The following is an 11,686-nucleotide window of genomic DNA, read 5'->3' on the forward strand; positions in this document are numbered from 1 at the left end:
ATATCTAATTAAAGTCGACATGACTTAAGTACTACTACAGATTCTAAACAATGTGTATGCAGAAATGTGCTACAGACTTATTGTTACATAAGCTACTCACTCGATGGATAATAAGTCATCATCCGTCGGGACTATAATCCTTATCCGTCGAGTGCTACATTTTCACTAAGTAAAATCTACCAAGGTGTTTTGTTCATGAAATCATCAAGTACTCAACATGTACACAACAATCTCCCCCAATTTATATCTACTGGAATTGTAGCCATAAATTAAGAGATACTTGATGATAACAAAACACCCCTAAAAATACAACTTTAAAAGAAGTAGATAATACTGAAAAGTGCTTCAATTAACAAAATGTACAAAGTTTTGCTCACAGTCATTTTCAAGATGCTCCTCTAGCCTGAGCAGATTTATCTAGTTTCTTGAAGGTCTGGATCTCTTTCCAAGCTTTCTGTTGTTTTCTTCAATCTGATTTTGGAGCTGCCTGTGGAATTCCAGTTCATCAGATTCTGAGAGATCTAGCTTTTCTTGCATTTCCAAGAGAGTCTCATTGCTAGAGATGCTCAATTGGTCTTCTAATCTGAAAAATCTTCTCACACCTGTCATCCATGAACTCCATCAGCCAGTAGAGCCTTAGATGCACTCTTCTCCCCGTGTAAGGGATAATTAGAGTCATTGGAAGTGCATCTTTAGCTCTAACACTCCTTAGTTCTTCAATCTTCTTTAGTACCATTCTTCTTGCAGTAACATTGAACCCAAAGTTTTTTTTTGAAAGATGAATAAACCTTAATCAGTACAGCTTGGCTTTCTAGAAGGATCCTGTGAAGTGGCCACTGAATCTCCTTTCCTCCCTTGTACTTGAACACTAACCTTTCAGGTAGGTTTCTGTATGCATCAATTCCTCTCACTTCATCTAGTTCATCTAGATACAGGTTTAGATCAGAAAACTCCTTGATGTCACACAAGTACATATAATCTTCTTTGTTGACTTTATATTGAGCTTTGACTAGAGATTTTGATTTGAGAGGTGACAACTTCACTTTCTTGACTGCTCTTGACTTTGTTCTCTTTGGCTTGTTAAGGATTGGCATATAGAAGTCAGGAATTGGTATATTTTCCCATTCTATTGGCTCATCCTTAGGCACAATAGGTTCACCATGAATGTTTCTGTAAGGATCCACCACCTTGATATCTTCAAATACCATAGAGGGTTTTGATGCTTGAGTTGTAGTTGAAGTGGACTCCTTGGGAAACTGATTCTCCAATTCCTCATCAACAATATCCAGTTTTCTTTTAGTTCTTTTAGCCAATTCCTTGATTCTTGGAGACTTCTTCTGTTGTTCAACTTGCTTCTTTGGATCTTGAGATTCAATGATTTTAGATGGCTGAGCAGGAATTTGTTGTGATGAATTTACAGCATGTAGCTTGGTCAAGATAGCAATTTGCTCTTTCTTTTTTTAGCCTTTTTAGCATCTAGAGCAGCTTGCTTCTTTTCCTGCTTCAATCTAGCCTTTTCTTCTCTCTTTGCTTGAGCAAATTGAGGATGTCCAGCCACAACATAAATTTCTTTCCCATTCCTGAAAATTTTAGCAATTCTCTTTTTGGAAGCTAAATCAGCTGGATCTTTGTAGAAAGCAATTGACCTTGACAGAAGCTTCTATTTATCAGGCTTAGGTGTCTCATATACAGTATCCAAAGGGTTCTTCAATGATAATTTTGAATAATTTACCTTTGTTTCAAAATTATTTCAGCCTTTGGAGATTTGATGCAGGATGACTGTCCCCTTTCCAGATAGTTCATGCTCATCTCATTCACAGAAATTTGCTTGACTTGAGAGTGATGGATGGCTGACTTCACTGGCTTCTTGACTAGATCAAACTTCTTTTGTATATCCTCATCAATCTTCTCCCAGTTGACTGGACTCAACTTCTTCTTTTCAGCTGCTCTAAAGTTGGCTGCTGCTGTATTTATCAGATCTATACTGACTGTAACTGGTGGCTTTGAGATAGTAATTAAAGGCACAATTACTTTACTGATTTGAATTTGAAGCTTCTCCCCCTCACTTGGTCCTTTCTCCCCCTTTTTGTTATCATCAAGTTGATTAGAGGAGGGGGTTTGAGCAGCCACCGGTTTTTGAAGTAAATCCGTCTGTTGGGCTTGATGAAGATGAATGGCTGTTAAAGATGCTTCCATGGCTGACATTCTTGTATCCAATACATCTATCTTGGTTGCAAGATTAGAATTTTTCCTTAATTACCTTTTGATGTCAAGCATTGTAGCTTCTGGAAGCTTAGAGTCCATATTGTCTGAAATGGCCTTCTTCATCTCCTCAATATCACCCTTGATGGTGTTTACATCCCTAGCATGTTGGAAGCCTTGAATTTGTTGAAGTTGCAGAGATGCTAGATGTGCCTGAAGGAGCTTTTTGGTGCTGGCATTTGAAGTGGTTTGAAGAGCAGTATTTGTTTGATTGATTAGTTGGATCAGGGTTGTCTTGAAGTAGTGCTCATCATAGTGCTTTGAAAATGCCCATGATGGCATACCTGATCTTGAACTGGAACCTACTTCTCCCCCTATGTCCATTGCTTCATCTTCACTATCCCTACTTTCATCACCAAAAAAATCAGCTGAGCCACCGGTCTCATAATCCACATCACCAGCTGTAGAGGGCAAAGCTGTGATGGCATCCTTAGCTCTTATCATAGACTGTGTGGTATGCACCAGATTGAGCATCCTTTCTGCATTTTCATTGCCCTGTTCAATAAGAAGTTGATAAGCTGGAACAGGGTGAGTAAATTCCTCAGCATCAAGGGAGGTGGAATCTATAACAGCTTTAGGTTGCTGAGATAGTCCCTCCCTGTCTGCATCCTGGACATTCATTGACTCACTAACAATGACATCCATCCTTATAGCTCCAGTACCTGCATTTCTCTCGTTTTCTCTCTTTTGTTGAATCAGGATCTCACCCTGGCTCCCCACCCTCACACCCTCACCTTCACCTTCTAAGGTGGGACTCTTCTCACTTTCTTTTGCCAATCCTGAAGAAGTGGATTGCATAATTTCACTCATTTCCTCTCCTTTTTCCTGGGAGCAACCCAGACTCTCACTCAAAATACTCTTCTCTCTCAATCCTAATAGTGACTGTACAACCACTAATTCTTCTGCACTTGAAATAAATGAAGTTTGAAGCTGTGCAAAGATACTCGACGGATGAGTGATATCCATCGGGTGAGTGGTTTTGCTATCCGACGGATAACTACTGTTAAGCTTATCCGTCGTGTGGCGCCCTCAATCTCGGGATTAGGAAATGAGGACTCACACACTTTTAATCTAATAATTAAATAAGCATAAACCCCGATTAATTACTAACAGGATCAAACAGGATAAAGTATGAGACAAGATTACAACTACCAATCATAAAATATAACTTATAACCCCAAAATAATATTAAATAAATATAATCGATTCCGGCTTGGAATTGACAGATAACCCATTGTATCTTTACAATTCTTTGTCTAAGCGCTTGCTCACTCAGAAATACCACTACCTGCTCTGGCAACCGGAAAGCCCTCAACACGATAGGGACCACCAGGTACGCTCTTACGAGCAGTGCGCCTAAGCCTGGCCATCTTCTTGCTTAACTGCTATAAATAGATTGAAACAAAACATATGAGTATAAAACTCAGCAAGTAACTATAAAGAAGTTCTACGATATGAAATCCACAATATACTTTACCAATCTCAGGGCAGTTTACTTTATTTGTTCTAGGTGGCAGATTTCCATCTTTTGGGTTAAGGAAGGGTTATGAAGGAAAAATGTGGGGCTTTCAAGGAACAAGGCTCAAAGCAGGGTGAAAGCCGACATTCATCACAAATCATTAAAGGATCAGAACAGATCTTTCAGAAAGGAAAACAACAGTATTTCACTATATGAACCAATTGTATGATCAACAGATTAAGATCAGGGTTCACGAGCTTTAAGCTTCACAATATCACAATCAACTCTTTTCAAAGCGATATAAACCATTTTCATTTTCAAGAATCAATTACTGAACAGGATGTTTCAGTTCCATTTTAAATAATCAATATAGAACCCTTGATTGGATCACTTTATCTTTTCATTTCATTATAATACGGGTGATCAGCCCGTACCGACCTCCATCCGGTCTTTAAGGTACCAATCGGCATAATTTCAGCCTTAAATTGAACTAGCCCCGCTAGCCTCTTACCATGACTGGACTAGTCCCACTAGCCTCTTACGTCCCAATCCAATCCATCAGGAATTCGTTTGGAAAACCTTGAGTTGGAAAAAATAGGTTTTTCTAAATTCATTTTATCATTACCAAGAATATGAAATCATTCAGTCTCTTTTGAGTCGAAACTCATTCTTAAGTCAAATTTCAAGAAAACAAAGTTAGGGAAGTGATTCAAAGACAAGCAAGGAACAACTCTAAGGATTCTGAATCAGGGATAACAAGGTACTTAAATCAGAAGGATCAATATATGTTTCAAGGATCAATAGGGTGATCAAGAAATGAGGTATCATTAAAAAGGGTTCGTAAAGGTAATTATAGGGTTCAATACAATTCATGGCTTAACAAATAACTTGAACAGAAAGGACAGGTTACCAAAGGGTTGAATCAGTAAGCTTATCAATAACGGTGTATCAAGATCAGAAACAGGGAATCTCAAATCATTAACAATTCCATACTCTACATGGTATGAACAATAACCTCTCTATAACTATTCTCACAAGTAATGAGAGTTACTTGCCTGAATTCGCTTTCCTGAAGGTTGAACTACTGCCACCTAGTATACCCTTTCCTTTCCTAGCCTGAATGCCCTCACGCTCCGAATCTACAATAAAACCAAAATCTTAATCAATTTCTCAACTCTCGTTCCCGGAATGATTACTCAATACGATAGCTCGATTATACCCTTGACTCGAATATACGATTATAGCTTATACACATAAGCATATAGCACATCACACGTCATATACTTTACTCTTAACCTTTACACCTTTATATACTCGACAATCGACTTATAAACATCCTTATCTCAACTCGAAGTCAAATCATACTTTATATTAGTACACATAGCTCTTTATACCTGAAATTCTTATAAGAATAAACAAATGACAAAACTTACAATAACGACCCTAAAGTCATCTTTAAACCAACACGACAACCATAGTTAACACAAATCAATCATCCCCTTTCTTTTATACTTTAATTCGAACCAAACATAGCAAATCAAGCAAAATCTTACATACAATCCTTAACTAATCTTCATGATCATTTCAAGTACTTAAATTAGAATTTGACCTTTTTAACTATTATAAACCATTCGGCCATTCTACAAACATCACCCAAAATCAAGTAAATTTTCATACCAAATCCATATAACATATAATCAATCAAACATTCACTTAATCCAACTTAATATTCTCATAAAAATAACCATATCATTCCGATTTTCAAGAACAACCAACATGCATTCAATTTTTGATTTCATACATAGCATGCAAGCATCTTTCCATGGTTTAATCCTAAATTCTAATGAATCCAAGCAAGAACAGCACACCAATTTAATTCTTCTTCCTTTATCAATAAAAATTCAAACCAAGGCAACCTATAATCTCATATTTATATTCGAATTTCTCATCCCTAATTCCATTAAACACTCTATTTAACTTATCATTTTCAAACAACCATCAAACAATCATTTTTATCAACTATAATCAATCCCTTTTTGATAAACCAAAGCCCTATGCAGCTTTTACATCAAATAAACACATGCATGGTCTAATTTAGCTTTAAATTCATCTAATCATTCAAATCAAATCATAATTTATAGACTTAAACTTCAACATTTCATTTCTATTAAGCAATTATCAACTTAACTTTTAGAAATCAAAACCCTTTTTGAAATTCAAACAAACCAAGCATGCAAACACCAAAAATCAAGTTTTGTGGAATTAGAGTTCAGTTTACCATCATAACTCACCACCAGGTTCACCGGAGTTCATCACCGGTGGCGGTGGTTTCTCGGTGGTGCCCCCATTTCGGGGTTTCGAACCTTGAAACCTCCGATTTATGCACACACAAGGCACATGCAAGACTCATTTAGCTTTGAAAATCATTTTTCAATCATAAAATCACCTCCTTAAGCACATATTGGATCATATATACATATGTTAGATATATTTGATAATGTCATGGCTAATATAATTTATGTTTAGATTTCAGATCTTATTTAACAGGACAAATCAGTACTTAACTGTTGATCAGTACTTATACTGGAAGTCAGGACTTAAGGATATCAGTACTTATATTATCAGGAGATAATCATCAGAAGTTAGATATCAGAACTTAAGTGCTGAAGGACGATCAGATAAGGACAGTAGCTGATTAAAGGAAAGAAGATCAAGATAAACATAAGAAGAGATATGCATGAAGAAGGAGTTCCGTGAAGAATGGAATACTTGGATGAAAAGATATCTGATTGATATATTTTAGGAAGCAGAATTATATTCCATATCAATTAGCGATTATCTTGTAACTGTGTAGTATATAAACACAGACATAGGGTTTACACTATAAGTGTTATCATATTCGAGAAGATTATTCAATTGTAACCCTAGCAGCTCTCGTGATATTTGTTCATCACTGAGAGGTAACAGTTCCACACTGTAACAGAATTTATTATTTCAATAAAGTTTGTTTTCTGTTACATAATATCGATTTGATTGTATTATACACTGTATTCACCCCCCTCTACAGTGTGTGTGACCTAACAAGTGGTATCAGAGCCTATCTGTTAACACACATACAGTTAAAGATCCAAACACAATCGTGTCGGACACAGAAACTCCAACTAAGCCTACCAAAACTGAGGAACCACCAAAGACACAAATTCAGAGTCGGTATGAGACCATCAGAGTTTCCATACTGAGACCATCTGAATATCCCATATGGAAGGTAAGGATGACCATGTTCCTGGAAGCAACAGATCCAGAATACCTTGATAGAATCAAGGAAGGGCCTCACAAACCAACCAAGCTCGCTGTTGTAGTTGTAGGTGAAGCAGCAAAGACCGTACCAAAGGAGAAGAGTGATTATACTGCTGAAGATATAGCATCAATTGCTAAGGATGCTAAGATACGACACTTACTGCATAGTGCCATTGATAATGTAATGTCAAACAGGGTAATCAACTGCAAGACTGCTAAGGAGATATGGGATGCTCTGGAAACAAGGTGTCAGGGAACTGACACAATTAAGAAGAACAGGAAGACAATACTCACTCAAGAGTATGAACATTTTGACTCAAGGACTAATGAGTCATTGAATGATTTATATGATAGATTTGTCAAACTTTTGAATGATTTGTCATTGGTTGATAAAGAGTATGAACTTGAAGATTCAAACCTTAAATTCCTGTTAGCTCTTCCTGAATGCTGGGATTTGAAGGCAACGACAATAAGAGACAACTACAATCTTGATGAAACAACTCTTGATGAAATCTATGGAATGCTCAAGACTCATGAGCTTGAGATGGAACAAAGAAGCAAGAGGAAAGGAGGAAAGTCAAGGACAGTTGCTCTTAAGGCTGAAGAAGAATCCCCCAAAGCAGCTTCCTCAAGGAAAGACAAGGGTAAAGCTCTTGTCATAAAGTCTGAAACTGAGTCATCAAGTTTTGAAAGTAATGATGACTCAGATTCTGAAAGCTTGCCTGAGACTGATGCTGATGAGGAGATGATGAAGCTGTGTGCTCTTATGGTGAAAGGAATCACAAAGATTGCATACAGGAAGTTCAGGAAGGGAAAGAAGTTTTCCAGGAAAGGCACAAGTTCTGACCAGAAGAATTTCAGAAGATCTGAAAGCAGAGGAGGAAAGTCTGACAGAGGAGATTATACCAATATTAAATGCTATAACTGTGGTGAGAAAGGCCACATATCTCTAGATTGTAAGAAGGCAAAGGGTGACAAAGGCAAGGCTCTTGTCACAAAGCAGAAATGCTGGATAGACACCTCAGAATCTGAAAGTGAGGAGAACTATGCATTGATGGCAAATGCTAATAAAGAAAGTGTTGAGAGTAGTTCTGAAGCTGCTGAAACAAAGGTACCTTAGACTACTTATGCTTTTCATACTGATGATATTAATGAGTTGAGAAGATATCTTAAAACCATGTTTGTTAGCTATAGAGATCAAACTTTAACATGTGAAAGATTAACTTCTGAAAATCTTGCTTTTAAGAAAAGAAATGATTTCTTAGAAAAAGAGTTAGTCATGTTCCATCAAACTCAGAAGGATAGAGATGATGCTTTTTATGTTAGGGATGAAGTACTAAAAATGAATGAATCTCTAAAAACTGAGTTAGAAAAGGAAAGAGAGATTATCAGGACTTGGACTAACTCTGGCAAAACAACTCAAAATTTGCTAAGTAGTGGAAACTGGAAAGAAGGCTTAGGTTATGGAGAAGATAAGAATGATAAAGGAATTGAAGAGATTAAGCCTGTTGTTAAGCAAAAGCCAAAGTTAAAACCTGTTAAGTTTGTAACTGTAAAGTCTGAAAATGAGAAATCAGAAGTTAAAGAGGAATCAACTTCTGACAAACTAAAACAGGAAAAGATAGCTGAAGTGAACATAGGCTTAATGACAAAGAAGCAGCTCAAGCATAAGCTGAAAGATGTCAAGAATGCAAACAAGGTAAAATCACCTAGGAAAAATAGGAATGAAAAGGAAGGTGTGAATAAAAGCAATGATTATAAACCTGTTCCTGATGCTCCTAAGGAAAACATGTCATAACTATGGAAGTTCTAACCATCTGGCTTCTTTTTGCAGGAAGAATATAAATATTAACTCCTTACCTTCAAAATCAGGAGTTAAGAGTCAATCTGTTAGATACAAACCACAAAATCCTTGTTTTCATTGTAGTAATTTATGGCATTCCATTTATACTTGTAAGGAATATCATAGTTTGTACTGTGATTATTATCAAATAAACCTTCTTTGAAGAAAGTTTCCATTGTTTCTTCTAGTGTAAATTCTGATTCAAAGTCTAATAGTGTAAGTTCTGATAAGAAAATTGTTAACATAAACTCTGATGCTAAATCCGCTGCAAATGTTAACAAACTTAATAAGGCCAAAGGATCCAAGCAAGTCTGGGTCCTTAAAATTAATAATTAGTGGTCTTTGTGATTGCAGGGCAACAGGAAAAATATTCTAGTTCTGGACAGTGGATGTTCAGGACATATGACTGGAAATAAGGCCCTGCTATCAGACTTTGTGGAGAAAGCTGGCCCAAGTGTTTCTTATGGAGATGGCAACATTGGAAAAACATTGGGATATGGCAATATCAATCTTGGAAATGTCATAATTAAAGAAGTAGCTCTGGTCTCAGGACTTAAACACAATCTGCTGAGTATAAGTCAAATCTGTGACAGAGGTTATCATGTTGATTTCTTTAAAGAACACTGTGAAAATTGTGAGTAAATCTAAAGGCAAAGTTGTTCTGAAAGGATACAGGCGTGGTAACATTTATGAAGCTAAGCTTTCAACAAGTACTGATGGTTCTGAAATCTGTCTGATGAGTAGAGCATCAATTGAAGAAAGCTGGAATTGGCACAAGAAACTCTCTCATTTAGATTTCAACAATATAAATGAACTGGTCAAGAAAAATCTTGTGAGAGGACTGCCAAAGTCAGTATTTGCTCTTGATGGCCTTTGTGATTCCTGTCAGAAGGCCAAACAAAGAAAATCTTCATTCAAGAGCAAGACTGAATCATCAATTCTTGATCCTTATCATCTACTACATGTTGATCTATTTGGTCCAGTGAATGTCATGTCTATTGCAAAGAAGAAATATGCATTGGTCATAGTGGATGAGTTCACCAGATACACATGGGTGTATTTCTTGCACACAAAAAGTGAAACTGCATCTATCTTGATTGATCATGTCAAACATTTGGATAAATTGGTCAAAGATTCTGTGAAAATTTTAAGGAGTGATAATGGCACTGAGTTCAAGAATTTGATAATGGAAGAGTTCTGCAAAAACCATGGAATAAAGTAGGAATTTTCTGCTCCTGGAACTCCACAGCAAAATGGAGTTGTTGAAAGGAAGAATAGAACTCTCATTGAGGCTGCACGAACAATGCTTGAAGAAGCAAAACTTCCAACCTATTTCTGGGCTGAAGCAGTGCAGACTGCTTATTTTACTCAAAATGCAACACTCATTAACAAGCATGGAAAAACACCATATGAGATGGTGAAGAAAAAGAAGCCAAATCTGAAATACTTTCATGTATTTGGATGCAAGTGTTTTGTTCTTAAGACTCATCCTGAACAGCTATCCAAGTTTGATCTAAAAGCTGATGATGGAATCTTTGTTGGATATCCACTTTCCATAAAAGCCTTCAGAGTCTATAATTTGAGAACAAAAGTGGTCATGGAATTTATCAATGTCTCTTTTGATGACAAGAAGATTACTGGTCTTGAAGATTTCATTGACCATAATCAGCTGAGATTTGGAAATGAAGACTCAAATTCTGATACTGAAAATCCTGACAGTCTAAGTCCTGATACTGTAAACTCTGATGGATTAAACTCTGATATTATTGAAACTGTGGTGACTACGTCAAAGGAAGATGCACCTATGCAGGGGGAGTATACTCAAGATCCTACCACATCGCAAGAAACATCAGAATATACATCTGACTCTTCAAGTTCTGATTCGTCAAGTTCTGATAAGCCAAGTTCTGATAGTGCTGAAAATCTAAATACTGAAGAATCCAACTCAGAGAGCATAGTTTCAGGGGGAGTATCAGATAATGAAAATGAAGACAACATGGATCATGGGGGAGCATCCAGTTCTAGAGAAAACCTTCCATCTGCAAGGAAGTGGACAAAATCAAATACACCTGATTTGATAATTGGAAATCCTGATGCAGGTGTCAGAACTAGAACAGGGTACTTCACATGAATGTCTCTACAATTCTTTTCTCTCTCAGACTGAGCCAAAGAAAGTGGAAGAAGCTCTTCAAGATGCTGATTGGGTGCAAGCAATGTAGGAAGAGTTAAATGAATTTGAAAGAAACAAAGTCTGGACCCTAGTGCCAAGACCAAAGAATAGATCTGTTGTTGGTACAAAGTGGGTATTCAGAAACAAAACTGACAGTGATGGCATGATTACAAGGAATAAGGCAAGGCTGGTTGCAAAAGGATATTCTCAACAAGAGGGAATTGATTATGATGAAACATTTGCACCAGTTGCTAGGTTAGAAGCCATTAGGATATTTTTGGCTTATGCTGCTCACAAAAAGTTTACTGTCTTTCAAATGGATGTGAAAAGTGCTTTTCTCAATGGAGAATTGGAGGAGGAGGTATATGTTAAACAACCTCCAGGCTTTGTAGATTCTAAACATCCAGATTATGTCTACAGGCTTGATAAAGCACTTTATGGACTTAAACAAGCTCCTGGAGCATGGTATGAGACTTTAGCTCAGTTTCTTCTGGAAAGTGGATTCAACAGAGGAACAATAGACAAAACACTGTTCTACCTCAACCATGGAAAGGACTTACTTCTGGTCCAGATTTATGTTGATGATATCATTTTTGGGTCTACAAATGACAAACTTTGCAAGAAGTTTGCCAAACTAATGCAGTCAAGATATCAG

This window comes from Apium graveolens, chromosome 8 (assembly GCF_009905375.1).
Source record: "Apium graveolens cultivar Ventura chromosome 8, ASM990537v1, whole genome shotgun sequence".
Lineage (NCBI taxonomy): Eukaryota > Viridiplantae > Streptophyta > Magnoliopsida > Apiales > Apiaceae > Apium > Apium graveolens.